The following is a 15,025-nucleotide window of genomic DNA, read 5'->3' as shown; positions in this document are numbered from 1 at the left end:
GATTCAATACAGCATTTTCTGAAATGAATGACATGACACGGCTGAGAAGGACCCTTTCCACCAATTTCACTAGGTTCGATGTTAACGAAATAGGGCATATATTGTCTAAAGTTAAGCCCTCCCCTTGGTTTTTAAGCAATGGAACTATTTCAGCAAGACGCCACTCATGCGGTATCCAAGGACCTTTAATAGAATGGTTAATTAGAGCCAACAGGTCTGCAGGAGATTCATTGAACAAAATTTTGATCATAGATGAAGTGACCTTATCGGGGCCAGGAGCCGCTGGGGATAAGCGCAGAACAATTTGCGACAGCTCAGGCATAGAGACCTCAGTGAAATCACTTGAGGTGCATGTGAATATAGTAGGAGAAGGTAAAGCAGATGTAAAGCGAAGCTCTAGGCCACACGCAATATCTTCTAAGGCCTTTGCGATGTCAGCAGGGGACTGAACGAGGGATTCAATGTTGGCAGTCGGAGGAATCACCTTGTTGCGCCTCAAGAAATTAAACAAAGCTCGTTTACTTCCTGATTGGGAAAGGAAATCATAATGATTTGTATTATACTCCTCCTTTGCACGGGCGACAGTGCGCTTAAATGTTGCTGCAACATACTTATAATCCAGCCAATTTTTTGGGCATTGATTGATGAGAAGTTTCTTCCAAGCTGCTTTCCGTCGTCTATATGCTCGCGTGCACTCAGTATTCCACCAATTGTTCGCGATTGCACCCTTTGTTCTCTTGACCAAAAATTCAGACGTTTGCCTTGCATGGTCCAGTACTGAACATAGATGTGCAGCCTTGCTTTCGGCACTTATCTGAGCGCGAGTGTCTGAAGTGATTTGGAGGGCTGATTTTAGAGTGTCTTTAAAGCAATTGTAATTTATTAACGTGTGCTGATGTCGCTCAGGAAGAGTTAATTTACACGCAAACTTGAAACTAATCGGTAGATGACCACTGTTTGTTGCACAGTCAACAGGCGCCCAAGACATAACGGAGACTCCTGGGGAGGAAAAAGTTAAATCCAAGGCAGAGCGGCATTGACTGCGAACAAACGTAGGCAATCCGGAATTGTTGCAGATCAAGTTGTTGCCAGAAGCCCAATCAAATAGCCTAGAACCAAAGCTGTCTGTTTTAAACCCCCAAGTCACATGGTGCGAATTGAAGTCGCCAAGTAATAGAACCTGAGATCGGCTACTAGACATGAGTGAGTCAAGGGGCCGAGTGTCACGCACACCAGACGGGAAATATGCATTAGCTACCGTAAAGGGCTGTTGACCTGGGACACTGAGGTCAACCGCAAGGATTTCACATTCATTGTCCGCATATTGAAAAGAAATGCATGCCCTGTGGCAAAACTTTGTAGATATGAGCACTAACAACCCTCCCCCTCGTGATGACCGGTCAAGCCGGAACGGATGGTAATCCTTGAGATGATAATTGAAATTTGGAGTTAGCCATGTTTCCTGTAAAGCAACTAAATCTGGCAGAAGCTGATTGCATAGGCAATTTAAATCTATTGAAGCTGAGAATATTGATCGACAATTCCACTGGAGTACACTTAAGAACCCTATCTTGGCGGAAGTGCCGCAGCCGCGACTGCCTTTTCTAGAATACTGGTCTTAGCGTTTTGACTTGCGTTACTTTTCTTTGTCTTTGACTGGGTGCAAGATGGACCTGCAATATTCAGAGGAGACCCACTTCGTTTCTGGGCGCGGAGATCAGACTCCATATCAATACAATCCATAGAGGATGCGTCCATAACGCTATTCGAAGGAGAGGGCTGAGAGGCCTTTTGTTGCTCACATTGTTTTTGGCCCTGTGGAGCGGAATCCATTACTACAGAAGGAGGGGTAGCTTCCGAAGCCAAAGAAGACAAGAGCGGAGTGGTGGACGCCTGCAGAAGATTGCTCATCTGAGCAGCTATGACCTGCGAAATGCACGTGGACACGGTTTCCATAATGCGATCCATTGCATTTGCCACAGCTTTCTCAACTGCCGCTGTAATAGCCTGGGACAAACTAGAATCCATTATGGGTGGGAATTTGGCGGCCACACTAGAGTAGGCTGAGGCTCTCTCCTTGACTGCGGCAAAAGCCTCTCTCCGCGTGCATCTGCGCTTGTCTATAAGCTCGAGCACCTGAACTTCTTGTGCTCGTGCAGGACAGTCAGGCGAATCAGCAGGATGAGCACCGCTACACAAACAACACTTCTCTTGCTGTTCAGGACATTCCTCTCTGCCATGACGTTCCCCACAGGCACAGCAGCGTAAGGCCGATTTGCAGGCTTTGCCGCTGTGGCCAAATCGCCAGCAGTTTTGACACTGAAGGGGCCGAGAGTTAAAGGCATATACTCGAAAAACCAATGGCCACACCTTAATCTCTGACGGACAAAATATTCCTGCAAATGTGGCAATGACGGACTCAGTAGGAATTTTTACTCCGTCAACCAGCCTGCTGCATCGATGGACAGCAATCACTCCCGCAGGCGAGAGGTTCTCAGGCGTTTCCGCAGGGCTCAATCGAGAGTCGACCCCTCGGACCAAGCCCTTGGAACATGCTAGATGAGGCGGAATGAATGCGCTCACCGGGTGGCTGGCGAAGGTCGTGCACTTTAGAAGATCTTCAATACAGTCTTTATCCGACGACCGGCACAAAACACCACCCCTGCCGAACTGCCGGACATCGTTAATGTGCATAAAGTGCTTCGATGTGGACTGAAGGGCCGCCTGCACTGCCTCCGGGTTGTTCAGTCGGATAGCGCCTCCATCGGAAGGCACTAATGCGACTGGAATGCTTGAAACACCGCTGCGGAAAAAGAGATCAAGTGGGAGCTGGTCTTTAGGAAGAGATGCCGACCAAGGGGAAAACCCCTGGCCAGGAGAAGAAGTCGACATTAAGCTCTCGTCCCGCACCCAATCACCCCAGAACAGGAGCAAACAGGCACAGACAAAAAGAAGGAGAAATTGAGCAAGCTAACGCAACACCGCCAGGTACTTAGCCACTGCCCCGCAGCCTGGGTAGCTGAGACACGTCAACAGCCTGATGGCACCGCTCGAGGACCGCAGTACACTTCTCAGCATTGGGGAGTATTTTACTGCTTCTTTCTCTTCTGAAAGATAGCTGTGCCTTGTCTGCGTAATTTCTCTGTCTCGAATTCAATTTTGGCCCTCTCTAGCCTCATCTTCTCAATTTCCATTTCGAATTACATATTGGGTCCAGGCTCGCCCCTTTGCGTGCTTGCCTCGCTCACTCCCCCAGTTGTGCTATCATCCATCTCTAGTGACAGTAGCTTACTCTTTCCCCTCGTGAGCATAAAGCAACAAAAGCTGAAAGCAGCGCTGTTCGCTCACCGTTTTCTTTCATCGCCTTGTCTTCAAAGATCGTCAATCAGGCCAAGTTCCAGAGTTCTCTCACAATGAACTTTGTTCTAACATGCCACGAGTCCTGGTACGAATCGCCGCCACACTCTCAAGTCCCGTTGCAATTAAGTCCGTCCTCCCTTGCTCCGTTTGGGTCCACGATTGTTCTCCACACCTACATCGGTGTCGAAGCTGTGATGATCGGTGAAGATCCGTCTGCTGTCTCTTGTTCTTGTGCTGGCGTTCTTCTTTCTTGATGTTCGTTTTTCCACTCTTCTTCGCCACCCGAGGGCAAACGTTGCTGGTGAGCTGACTAGCTCGACGTCTTCTCAACTTGCGTTGCCTCTGTCTTCCTCGTTCCCGTCGCAAAGCAGCGGTTCCCTGATCCTGTCGGCTGCGCCAGTCACGATATTTTTTTTCTCTCTCTCCTGTTGTGCGATGTTGTTGCATCCAGATGTTGACGTTGTAAGGTTTCTGGCAACAGCCCATCTGGTTCAGCTGTGTAGTCGGCCCGGGACGCCTGCAGCCGGGGTCACTGCACGGCGATAGGCATCTTGGTTCCCACGGCCGGTCCCAGCTTGGTTTATTGGATTCGATACGGAGGATTCTGCTGCCGTTTGTAAATAACATTGTTCCCGGAAGATCGACCGCGCGGTATGGAGGCAGTTAGCGACCGCCAAAACCGAGTAGGGGTGGCTCACCCCTTCAACTGTGCCTGCTCGCCGGCGCCTCGCTCATTCGGACTTCTCGGAAGACGTGTCCGGCTTGACAGTGTGAGAACTGTCGTTCGGACGCGAAGACAACGCTCTCTCTGGTGGGGGCGATTGTCCAGCGGCACCCTCTCTCTCCGGCGAGGCATGTGACGGGGGCGTGTCCCTATGTGAAGTGGTGCGTGTGTGTGTGTGTACGACAGCGCAAGTTAGGCCACGCCCAACCTGGCGAAGACCTCCTCGAACCTGGGGAATCCTAGGGACTGTACCCTTTTAAAACCGGATGACGAGTCCCACGAGAAGGAACCCTCAATCATCCTCAGGTCTTCTCATATCCTCCGAACTTCCCCCATCACCCTCCAATGGGTTCCTAGTTCTTGTAAATAATGTAAAATAAACCTCCTGTGCAGTTTCCTTCAAAGCGAAGTCCGACAACTTCATTCGGAGAAGGGACCTGCGGCGCTGAAAGAGTCAGCTCACTCAAGGACCCCTCATCTCCAACAATGTGGAGTGGTAGAGGGCGGGTCTCGTGATTGACCAGGGGGACGTACTTCGCGACTAGTGAGTTTGAGACAGGCGTGCAGGTCTTCTGACGTTGGCACTTGGAAAGGCTTTCCTTAAAAAGTAATTTATTACAATATTTACAAAACTGATTTACATATGCCGAAAGGTTTCGTCCTCTCCGCTCTAACTAAAAAAGACAAAACTCCAAACTCTCGCGACTCCGGACCACCGTCGGCCACCACACGGCCAACCCGCCAGGCCGCCGCTCAAGGAACTCGCTTCTCCAACTTCGCGACCCCGGGACCACCACCGTCTGCACACGACCGATCTGTTTGGCTGCCACCAACCAACCTCCCGCGCTCTCCTTAGCGCGCACACATCTCCTTGTCTTCCCGCCAAAGCTACACCCTCAGCCAATAGGTGACTTTCCCGCCACGTTTAGGGCGCAACATATCACAACACAAAAGAAATGCACACAATATAAAACACGCGCCTTGCAGCGCAAAAGAAAAGCACAAAATATCGAACACACGGCTCGCTGCAAGCTGTCGTGGCTAACTAGAAAAATGCCACAACGAGGGGAGAGAAACCTTTTAAGACATATGCGTCCTGTTAGCCACTCTGGCCTAGGGTGCCCGGATGCCCTCTCGCCTCCGGCGCTGGCCCATCGAGCAAGCTGCCGTGGCTAACCAGAAACATGCCACAACGAGCAGAGAAACCCTTTACGACACATGCGTCTGATCAGGCCATTCCTCCTCGCTTAGGCCGAGGCTCCCGAAACTCACGCGCGACGCCGCCCTGTGAGCCGCTCATTTTTGTCGGCGCGTTTCCCTGCTCCCCTTCGGCGGCCCTCCTCACGCCTTACCACGACGTACGCTAGCTGCGTCGTGACAGCAGAGTTCCAATTGCTGTTAGGCCCTGTACTTGGGAAAACACTCAACGCACGTCTAATGCGCACGTTTTCTCCAGTGGTAGGGCCCAGGCTGTCTTCAGCCTTCTCCTCTGCGTCACTTGTATTGGATGACATTTTGCCAGTGAAGGAGGCAACAGTGTCATTATTGAACCATACTGGAGACGTCTCAACTGCACAGTCCATGTCTTAAAACATGCAAGAGCTGACAGCTTCCATATCGCTGTCGTTGCAGGCAGTGGTCAACACTTAGCGCTTCACCCTGACACAAGATGCGCTGGGAAGTGATATCTCTTGGGAAGCACTAAACAGGGGATGTCCACCATCCATGAAAATGGCAGTAACTTGACAGTGCAATGTGGTGGACCCAAAACACAGCTGTGCAGTGACGCCAGTCAATCAGCAGCACAGCAGCTTGATGCGGCAAATAGAGGATGACGAAAGTTGGCTGCAGGCAGCCTGAACTGCGGAGCCACCTTGCTGCACAGAAACAGTCGTGATAATGATGAGTGATAGTTATGGCAATGGGTACATCCACAGGGCTCAGACTGTGCCTGCTAGGACAACGGCGCCTGCAAACGAGGCAATGGCCGGGCAGCGGGTGTACACTGGTGCCACCGGCAATCGAAGGGTCCAGTGCTAACATTGCTCTCTCTCCTGGGATGCCAGCAGCTGCAAGCGTGCTCATGGCGTGCTGCACCATACGCTTGTTGGCGCATCGCCAACATCTACGCATTAGGAGCACCAGTGAAGATGTGGCGTAGTGCGTGGTTGCTTTATGAAGGACCCTTTCAGACTCATGTATAGTGATGGGACTGTGCTAGCCAATGCGTTCGTCATAAGCTGCTGACTCATAAGTGGGCACTGATTGCATGAGGTTTAATGGAAGCCGAGTCGGAGATTTCGTGCAGGTACTTCCTAAGTGGAACTACTGCCTGTGCGAGCATGCGTTAATGAGGTTTTACTGTAGCTAGCTTTTCTCACCCTTTTGCAGCCTGAAAATGGAACCACAGATTGATGCTATTTTCGGAGGAAGCTTTCTGTGGCTATGCAGTGGAAGCTATGAGCGCGTGTCACTTGCTCATAGACCTGCGCCTTTGGCTCATGCGTATGTAAAAACAGCGTGCTTGTGGAAACTGGTGTTTCGGGCTCGTAGCTGCCACTGTATAGCCACAGAAAGTTCTCCCCCAAGTATAGTACTTTGAACGAAATGAGCTATGTTTCGGCAGCCAACATTTTTCAAAACAAGGGATTGTGCTTTGATTCAACAAAAATCTCCAATGCAGAATTCTTTATGCTGACCTTTTTGTTGACTGAGGTGGAGATATAAAACTGAAATCAAGAGGCCCCAGTTAAAATTGTTTGTTGCATTCAGCTGAGACTGGTAGATATCTTGTTAGGAAAAGCAGGTCGCTCCAAATTAACCTTGCTAGTACCGCCCGACACTAGATGAATTTCTAGTTAAGGGTTTTTACCTGGGAGTATAGCTGCTCTCCTGCTGTCATACCATCAATGATATAGCTAGCCAAGTTGCCATATAAGAAACATCCTTGGTATCTTATTTAGGCGCCTTTGGTAGTTTTTGTGGCGTGAATTTATATAAAGATCTGCATTTGAAGAAAGCCAGCAGTCACCGAAACCAAGGAATGCATAAGGGAATGTGTTCTTTTTAGTGTTTATTTTTAAATTTATTGTTTTGACCAATGGATAATTAGTAGTGTAATCATTTTATGCTTAACACATAATTGATTAGATTAGAAATTAGAAGATCTAAGTTGGTTTTTCTATTTCCCTTTATTGCTGCAGGCTGACGGCATTTTGTTCACGAGTGTTCCACAAGGCGACATTTCAGGAATGGGAGTTCTTATACATCGATCCCACTGTCATACAAAAGGCCATTTCATAGTTACTAGACAGGCAGTCTCCCGAAGGCTCCTTTCACGAAACATCTTTCTATGCTTATGACCGCAACATGTCTCTTCCGGTAAGTGCACTGAATTTTAATTTCAGGTTCATTTTGCTTTTGGAATGCCAAGAGGAGCGAACATGGGAACCATGACAGGACATCATCTATATGCCCGTCACGTTTCTTCTTTCAGTCTGAGAGGCCAGAAGACCCGGTGCGGTTTCGCACCGTGCGGTTTCGCACGTGCTCATCACATTGGCCGAAGTTAGGGATATCAGAGGTGTAAGTTGTTCATTACTTTGTTGATTTTTATTTTTTCATACGGATGTGAACAATATCTTATTCGGTGTTGGTTGTTTCCTAAGCTTGCCTCATTTGATGGTAATTTTGCTGTATTTTATGTATGGCTTTTGGGGTCTGGTGCTCTGGAGGAGGTACTCTCAATGACCAGGGTGTTTTGGACTGCAGGAGATCGGATCGCGTGCAGCCACAGCTCGTGCTGCTGCTGCTCGGTACCTGGAGCGCATGCTGCACCTCATTCAGAAGTTGGAGGACCTCTACGAATTGGCCATTGTGGCATATGCACTCACACTGGTCAACAGCGCTGACGGGGAGGTGGCCTTCAACCTCCTTGATGAAAATATGAGGGAGACAAGTGCGTATGCTTACTTGGGCTAAACTTTTGGTCCAGAAGTAAATGCCGCTGTATAGAGTTTGATGGCTTCCCACCCTCCACATGTAGACTAGGAAGTGCTGCATGGTATAATTTATAAAAATTCTTAAACTGTTCATACTGTGGGAAGCTTGGGTCTCAGAAGCCGTGCTACTTATATTGCGTTTCAAACCAACTTGGTTACGCCCGTCTGAGAATACAGCTGCTTACATGCTGCTCAAAGAGAGTTGGTCAAGTCACACACACATATATAAGTCCGGCTTTTCTATGTGTGCTTATGTGTGTGTATTTTTCGGTGGGCTGCATTTGTCTAGAAGTTTGCTGGTTAGGAGCAGAGAATATTAATGTCATTTCATGATGCTAGTTTGCGAGGGTTGCTTAGCTAGTAAATGCGCCAAAATCGAAGTTCAAAGTAGCAAGAAAGTATCCAGAGAGTGAAACTGAGATTTTGACCGCCAGACGAGGTTATAAAGTAGCCGATTTGGTGCAAAGCAGCCACCAGTGGCAGCATTACTCTGTATTAAAATTGATTTGACTTATCTGGAAGAGTGCCAGGCAAGGTGACACAACCTCTGAGCTGCTATTCACTTCATGTTTACTGAAGGTGTTCAGTGGATTTAATTGGGAAGAAAACGGGATGAGAGTTCATTGAGAACATCTTTACAACTCCCAATTTGCTGATTACATTGCCATGATAAGTCATTTTTAGGAGAATTACAGTAAATGATTAAGTGCCTAAGCACTCAAACCTGAAGAGTAACACTAAAAGTTAATATAAAGAAAATTAAAGTACATAATGTTTAGCTGTCTCTAGAGGGAACAGCAGTTTATTATATGCAGTGAGGTATTGGAACTCAAAGAGGAATGCATCTACCTAGGGCAAGCAGAGGTCACAGATAAAAACCATAAGACTGAATAGCTAGGAGAATGAGAATGTGCGGGAGTGCACTGGGCAGGCAGTTGCAGGTCATGAGGGGTAATGTGCTGCACTCCATTGCACAATCCTCTTGTGTGTTAGCACGTATTTTACTTTCTAAACATATTGTATGTACAGAATTCGGCATAATTTTACAAACTTATGCACCAGGAAATTGTGTTATCCAGGAACATGTTAATTCAATGAAAATTAGTGTAACTCTGAGGGATATTTTGATTGCTCATGATTTTGCACACATGAACCAGGAGCATGTCAACATGGTTCTACTGTATTTGATGGGTAAAAATAAAATTTCTATCTCAATAATAGTGCGGCTATAGGACACTCCAGGAGGCAGTGCTCTAAGTGCTGCTACAGTCCGCTTTCAAGTTCCGTAGACGTGTGAAACTACAAAAAAAATGTTAGCAGGCTGCCATATTAAAAGTGGCTGTGTTACGCAGGCATATGAGAATATATCTACAAGTGCAGGAGTGACTCTCTTTTCTGGTCAGTGTTTTTTTATCAAGATTGGTGTTTGCAGGTGGCATGAGGTACTGGTCTCGCACTGATCTGCCAGCCCCAACAGTAGTGATTGAAAACAAAAAAGCTTACCTGCACCCACGACTTCCTTACGTTTATGATGCATCCAATGTGGAGACTACGGCGTATGGGCTGTTTGTGCATGTAAAACGCCAGGCAGTTGGTCAGAAGGAAATTGTAGAATGGCTGAACACACAGCGCCTCTCATATGGTGGATGGGCATCAACTCAGGTAAGGAACTATATTGCTAACTTTTTGTTTATGATTGGCACACCATGTGAACATTTTAGGTGTTCAGAGAGCACGATAAAGTGCAGAAAATAAAACTTGTGCATGAAACAGCTGCAAATTATAATGGCGGTATTCATCAGTATACATCCACTGGCTGCAAGCTAGTTTATTTGGCACAGTGAATTTACTTATCAGGTATCAGTATAGAGTAGGCAAGCTTTCAGTGCCTTAATTTAATTGTTCTCTCCTTTGGTGAGCTTTTGTGTTGCTGTGTAGCAATAGGCAGTTTTTCTACGGCACTCAAACAGATGAGTTAGCAGTACTCATGGAGCGTAACAACAGCATAACTTCACTTATTGCAATGATCACACTCATTGCAACATTGCAAACATAACAGCTGCATCAGCTGCCTTTTCCATTCTTTTTGTTGCTGCTAGTGACAGTGTGTACAGTAGTGCTTTATCCTCTGTCATTCTTTGTGGTTGTTGCAAATAGCACTAAATTAAGTGTTGTGTTTTTGTTGCTCGCTTATGAATATCTTGGATGTCTTGCAGTTCATAAGTACTGCTAGTTTTAGGCTTAGTCATCCTAGAATTCTGATGCTGAGTATAGATTACGCTACATGCATGCCGTATTCTGTATTTACCGAGTACAAAATGTTTGTTTTGCTTTTCTCCAGGACACGCTGCTGGCAATGGAAGCACTGCTAGAGTTCTCGATCACGTCTCGCTCACGCAATGTCACTGATATCCAAGTCACTGTGGAGGCTCCTTCAACACCGGGTTTCACCAGGGAGCTTCACATTGGACCTGAAAACTTGTCCAAGCTGCAGACACTGTGTGTGAGTTTTTAAACACATGCTATTTATTTACTTATTCCAGATATTATTGTGTCATAGGCAGTGGGTATCACCTTTTGTAATTATGGCCCATTGCTGTTTTCCACTGAGCGGCTATGCTGCTGGATTATTGATGTGTATAGCCATCATATAGTCTAACTTACCAGTGCTAACTCACCAGTCGCCACACACATACCTCTAAGAGAATAAGAAGAAAGGCCTTTTGGCTCTTGGAGACATTAAACATTGCTGCTACCAGCATAGTTCTGGAATTAACAAACACTTGTGAACTATGCAGTTGCATGTTTATGACTTATGTCATTATTAAATGAACTGGACACCAGCGAAAGTAAGCATTGGCACATCAAATGACTACTACTGAGGTTGTGTAGAAGCAAATGGCCAAAAGGTACAAAAGCTAAAATTTGTATTTGATAACTTTTTGCCTTGCAGCTTTGCATCAAAATTCCAGTCTAGTATTTCAGAATAGAATATTGTAGAAGAATAATAAAATTTCATTCCAAACAAGATAATGTGTTATGGCTTTATCATACCTTTTCAGATTCCCAATGCATGGGGTGTGATCATTGTGAAAGCTCAAGGAACAGGACTGGCCATTGTCCAGCTGCACATGGAATACAATGTTGACACATGGAAGCATTTGGTCACACTTCCGCCAGTGCCTGCATTTGCACTCAACATACGACAGTATTCATATGGAAGGAACAGCTCTCATGTTTCATTTAGGTCGTGCCAAAAGCAAGCTGTGAATTTTATCTACTCAACTGAGGTTGTCTTCCTTCAGCAGTTTCATCAAGTGGCACATACTGTTTGGCTAAACAGTTTTAACAAACTATGTCTTAGTCTGGCAGCCATGTTATGCATTTTTTCTGAATAATTTGGGCACCTTTATGGGTTAGTGCTGGATCGCAAGCTATGCACCGAGTCAGTGGTTGAATGTCCATCACTGTTACTGAAAAAAGCATATAAGTACTTGCTAAGGTGCCACGAAAGAAATGCCTATGAGGGAACCATTTTGCAGTTGCTCATAAGCTGGAAGGAGCCTTTGAGGACTGGGTATGACAGTGTGCATATGCGCAGAGAAGAGATGCCAGCAGAATGCAGAAGGACCGTCTTAAGGGTGGTACAGGTACAGACATATGTTAGGAGCTTGCGCCATGTGGGCAACATATTTGTCTGCCTTGAAGTAGCCAACATTTGGAGTAAAAGAAAGAGTGTAAATCATAATAATGCGAAGTTTGCTAGCTCTTTTGATGATAATAAAAGTTTTGAATGCGAGTTGCATTTGGTATATTTTTTTTGCTTCAGCTAACAAATTACTGGAAAATTTTTCACTGCTTTCTTTAGCTGGCTGGAAATTTTTAGATAGCTGAAAAAATATTGTCAGTGGGCACACAAGGAACATAATTGTCTGTGCTTTTTAGAGTGCTAGCAGGCATTAAATTTGATGTCATGCGGCTTTTTGAAGTTAAGAGGCCTGGTGAGGAATTTATACTGCTCAAGAGCAGATACATCTTTTGCTTGAGAAGTTTACTAGGCAGTATAAAAAGATACGGCAAGAGACAGTAATGAATTCCTCAGCGTCAACAAGAGGATACTAGTCATAATCCTAAGGATGCAAATGGAAGGCAGTGAAGGCATATCCTTAATTCAACGCCCGGTGATGGTGTCAAGATGGCTGATGAGTTTGCTGAATGGCTGATAGGCTTGAAGAATGTTGATCCAGTGATTATTGAAAAAAAGGCAGTAGCTTATATTGGTGACCCTTTGCAGTAACTCAGTGGCTACAGCATTTGGCCGCTGTAGCCACTGTAGCCAAAAGTACCCGTGCGCTCTGTAGTGTCACTGCTTCTGAAAGATCATCAGGTGGTTGAATTAATCTGTAGCTGTCCACTACGGCCCATGTGCACCTTTGGAACGTTCGCTGCCCACATATTGATGCCTGGTTTCAATGTAGCAATAGGCAAGAATGCAAGAACTCGAAGGCATGGAAAAGCTAGAATGCAACAGCTAAAAATGAATAGAATAGGCATCTGCAGAAAGTAGAGCCATTGGGCAAGCTGGACTGTGGCTACCTTGAGATCATAAGTTTTTCAATTGGCCTGGTGCGAAGAGAGCCAAAGAAAATTGTCAAAATGAAGCAGGTCAAGCAACTGCTCACTGCAGTTAGCAGTGAGGGAAAATGTGGCGCAGTTCAGGCTATTGCGTGAGAACAGACATTCTGATTTAATCAAACGAAATGAGCATAGTGTAGAGGCAGCAAACAACATGACAAAAATAATCGTGTGTCCAATTCAGGTAGGAAGTAGGGAAGGGTCAGAGTATGGTGGGCTAGTGGTTGATAAGTGGTACTACTGCTACACTCTTCCAAGTTTTGGACTGAGTGTAGCGACAAACGACTCCACCCTGCGTATAAAGGGAAGGTTCAGACAACCGACTGGCGATAGGGGCCACACGTAGTTAGCCACTGACTTTAGGCGTATATGGTAGAGTCAGCAACAAAATAACTTTCCTTTAGAGTGGGCAGTGTGAGTGGGGCCGGCAGAGGAGCTGCAACCTTTGAGCGTCGAAACAGTGACGTGAGGAGAGGGAAAGGCGCGAAGACGCTGAAATTCAAATTTTGACTATAGATATCTCAGCTTCTACAAAGAGCATAAAAAAATTCTTGCTGGAGGATATTTGTGAAGTGGCATCCTTTAACATCACAGGCATACCAAAACCCGCCGCGGTGGCTCAGTGGTTATGACACTCGGCTGCTGACCCGAAAGTCGCGTGTTCGATCCCGGCCGTGGCGGCTGAATTCCGATGGAGGCGAAATTCTAGAGGCCCGTGTACTGTGCGATGTCAGTGCACGTAAAGGAACCCCAGGTGGACGAAATTTCTGGAGCCCTTCACTACGGCGTCCCTCATAGCCTGAGTAGCTTTGGGACGCTAAGCCCCATAACCCACAGGCATACCACAACTTAATCGGAGCCCTTTTAACTATAGCTGCTGATGATGTTGATACTTTTTTGTGTTTATGCAGTGCATATATACGCAAGAAGTAAAAAATTTAAATGGTGTTACCTGCCGACAGATGTGTCTGGTTCAATGCAGCTAGATCCGTACTGATGAAAGTCCCGGTAGCGGCATGGCAGTGCTGGAAGTGAACTTGCCATTAGGTTACTACATTCAGCAGCAGACTCTGGATGCATGCGTCCAATCTGGAGCTGTGCGAAACCTTCGGGAAGCTCGTTATGAGAAGAAGGCTGAAATCTACTTTGACTATGTATGTACTGTAAGGAAACATTTAACTTTATAGATGCAGGATATGTGCTCATTAAATTTTCATTGTTGCTTCCAGCCCGATACATCACCCATCTGTGTCAAATTTACTGCCCAGCGTTGGTATCCTGTTGCCAACATGACACGGTTTATTTTAATTCGTGTCTATGACTAATATGTACCGGGTAAGTGTCATTATTATGTTGATTAATACGTTGATGTACCCGCCGCGGTGGCTCAGTGGTTTGGGTGCTCGGCTACTGATCCAAAGTTCCCGGGTTCGAACGCGACCGCGGCAGCTGCGTATTTATGGAGGAAAAACGCTAAGGCGCCTATATACTGTGCGATGTCAGTGCACGTTAAAAATACCCAGGTGAACGAAATTATTTCGGAGCCCTCCACTACAGCACCTCTTTCTTCCTTTCTTCTTTCACTCCCTTCTTTTTCCCTTCCCTTACGGCACGGTTCAGGTGTCCAATGATATATGAGACAGATACTGTGCCATTTCCTTTCCCCCCTCCAAAAAACAATTATTATTATCCCCCACGAAAATGAAGATATGGCAGGCTTCCGTCAGAGGCACGCATTCAAGGTGGAAAAGGCACTTTTCCAGCTGAATTTCTAGCTGGAGGGGCATTTCTATTACAATTTCCAGTTGCAAGTGGAAGGTTCCCGCTGAAGCTCGTTGGAAGTAGAATTTTTCTAGCTTGAAGCAAGAAAAGTTCTAGCTGGGCAAGATTTCTGATTCCATAATTCATCTGGAAATTGAAATTTTTTTGAATGTATCGCAGCAGGTTTACTGTATTGGAAATGCTACCAGATGGCAGATGTTCATTGTAACTGCCATTCTTATCACAGAAATTGGGCTAAATGCATATACCACGTACATCACCTTTGCATCCCAACACGTGGCATATTCAAGGTATACATGGTAAACTGCCAGGGGTTGGTGCAGTGCTGAGCAGAGGCATTTTGTTAAAAAAAATTCCTGTCGAAATCATTGCACTGATTCTCGTTGCAATGAGATAGCATTTATGACTGCATAACAAGGCTTACAGTACAGTGAAACCAAGATGCGAGTGCATAGCACGGCATGGCTAATAAAAAATGTGTAGTCTGTCTAGTTGTTGAGTGTAGGTGTAAGCATGGACTGTA

General features: G+C 46.2%; 1 pseudogene; it reads left to right on the top strand.

Moving 5' to 3' along the window:
* The window catches only part of LOC144114176 (CD109 antigen-like), a 66,382-nt pseudogene that overhangs the window by 45,337 nt on the left and 6,020 nt on the right, over positions 1 to 15,025 (top strand).

This window comes from Amblyomma americanum, chromosome 1, assembly GCF_052857255.1.
Source record: "Amblyomma americanum isolate KBUSLIRL-KWMA chromosome 1, ASM5285725v1, whole genome shotgun sequence".
Lineage (NCBI taxonomy): Eukaryota > Metazoa > Arthropoda > Arachnida > Ixodida > Ixodidae > Amblyomma > Amblyomma americanum.
Note: the sequence above shows the minus strand (reverse complement) of the source record. Positions and strands in the feature narration are given on the sequence as shown.